This window comes from Mandrillus leucophaeus, unplaced genomic scaffold (genome assembly GCF_000951045.1).
Source record: "Mandrillus leucophaeus isolate KB7577 unplaced genomic scaffold, Mleu.le_1.0 Scaffold719, whole genome shotgun sequence".
Taxonomy (NCBI): domain Eukaryota; kingdom Metazoa; phylum Chordata; class Mammalia; order Primates; family Cercopithecidae; genus Mandrillus; species Mandrillus leucophaeus.
In genome coordinates this window covers 1,653,305-1,655,514 of record NW_012107797.1, presented here as the reverse complement: position 1 = coordinate 1,655,514, position 2,210 = coordinate 1,653,305, and the positions used below count along the sequence as shown (strand labels likewise).

At 45.2% G+C, this 2,210-nt stretch overlaps 1 pseudogene; it reads left to right on the top strand.

Annotated features, from left to right (window-relative positions):
* LOC105528506 overlaps positions 1–2,210 on the top strand; it is a 16,577-nt pseudogene that overhangs the window by 11,076 nt on the left and 3,291 nt on the right.

The following is a 2,210-nucleotide window of genomic DNA, read 5'->3' as shown; positions in this document are numbered from 1 at the left end:
CAAGCACTACACAGTGACAGAACACAACTCTTGGTTTTCATGATTGCAAGTCATAGCCAAGTATCAAGTGAGAAATTGAGTTTCATTTTCAGGGATTAGAGAGGCCAGGTGATTCTAGAAAAATAAGATTTAGTGATTAACCTCATGAGAGTAGGAGTTATTTATGTCCTTTTTCTCTCCCCCATCACTTAACATTTAGCCTTATTTTAGAACGATCCTGTATTTGTTTTAAACTTGTAAAGAATGTTGAGTGCTTATTAAAGAAAGCTTTCCGTGTGTGTGTGTGCACGTATGTATGTATGTAGGTATGTATTTAGACACAGAGTTTCGTTCTGTAGCCCAGGCTGAAGTGCAGTGGCATGATTTTGGCTCACTGCAACCTCCGCTTCCCAGGTTCAAGGGATTCTCCTGTCTCAGCCTCCCAAGTAGCTGGGATTACAGGCACCTGCCACCGTGCCCAGCTAGTTTTGTATTTTTACTAGAGACAGGGTTTCATCATGTTGGCCAAGCTGGTCTTGAACTCCTGAACTTAGGTTATCCACTCACCTCAGCATCCCAAAGTGCTGGGATTACAGGCATGAGCCGCCACACCCGTCTCAAAAGCTTTGTGTTTTTAAGGATGTTAGACAGGTTTCTTGTTTTTTTTTTTTAAACAAACCTTAACAATAATGTAGGCAAATAAGAGAAAGTTTTTCCAAAAAAGAGAAATGATTGTGATTATTTTATCTCATTGGAATGTTGGATAATATAGTCTACTTTATCAATCATCAAGCACACTATAAAATTTCTATTTTAATAGGATTTGTACCTCAATTGATGTAATACAATTTTTAAAGTGAAAGCCAGCCCCGCGCCTGTCCTGGAGTGGACCGGAACAGCAGTTGCATGGGCAGCTTTCCATGTGACACTACAGGTCCTTCATGACACACTGCTGTGCCATGTCTGACCCCTCACCCCCCACCTCCCAGTAAGAGCTCTGTCTTCCTCTTTCTATAGGAAAAGAAGGCAAGCCACCAACATCAGGATGCCCTAAGGAGGGAGCTAGAGGTGAGTGGAGGGTGTGAAGTTCCCTCCTGTCCTCTGGAGAAGGTTTCTTTGCTTCTCTTTCAGCACTTGCTTGTCTTTTCTCCCAAAGGCCCAGGTTCATACCATACGAATCCTTATATGTGAGAAAACTGAGCTTCAGACGGCACTCTATTACAGCCAGCGTGCTGTCCAGCAGTTGCAAGGTGGGAATCTGGCACCCGGTCATCCTTCCACCTGGCACTTTGACAGGCCTTTGTGGGGAGTCCTTTGGGCCACATCTGAATGTCTCTCATTCCAGGAGAGTCCAGGGATCTGGTGAGCCGCCTGCATGATTCATGGAAGTTTGCAGGAGAGTTAGAGCGGGCCCTCTCTGCTGTCGCTACACAGAAGAAGAAAGCAGACAGGGTGAGTCCAACCACCTGCCCCATCCCCTGGGAACCCGGCTTCACAGATGGAGGAGTGAGCCTAAAAGTCCCTTCTGCAGGATGGAGTGTCCTGCCCAGAAGGCAGCATGGCCATTTCTTGCTGCTTTTGTGTGTGGTGGTTAGAGGCTGACAGGGGCTGAGTCAACTGCTATGGGTGAGTTGGGGGGTGCTGTGGGGAGCGAGCACTGGACATAGAGGTTGCAGGCCAAGTTCCCGCCCTGCCCATACTTGACTGTGGCCTTGGCCAAGTCCCAAGTGGTGGTTAGGATACTTGTACCATAAAGGTACAGAAGAGTAACTTGAGTATGTTATTATTTGTGTTGAGAGAGGGAGCCTGTATATGTGTGTGTGTGTATTATGGTAATATACATAAAACATATTTGTAAGGATCATGAAAAACTCAGGAGAGAGGAACAGTGTTGGGGGGAGATGTTTCCCTTCTGTACTTTCTGAGTTTTGGACAATGCGAATGTATCATCCTTTCAAAAAGTCAATAAAAGATTAATGTCCTCCTTCTTACCTGTGCTGCTACCCCCAGTGAAAGAACAGAGAATCAGATATACCTGGGTGTTGAAATCTCAGCTCTAAGTGATCTTAGGCAAGCACTTAACCCTTAATACCCCATGTTTTTCATCTACACGATAGAGGTAATAATGGTAACCGTCTCCTATGGAGGTTGTGAGGATTAAATGGGATTGTTAGCGTAGTGCCTGGTGAAGCACTCAGTAAAGGTTCCAACAGTGGTAGTAATAACAGTAA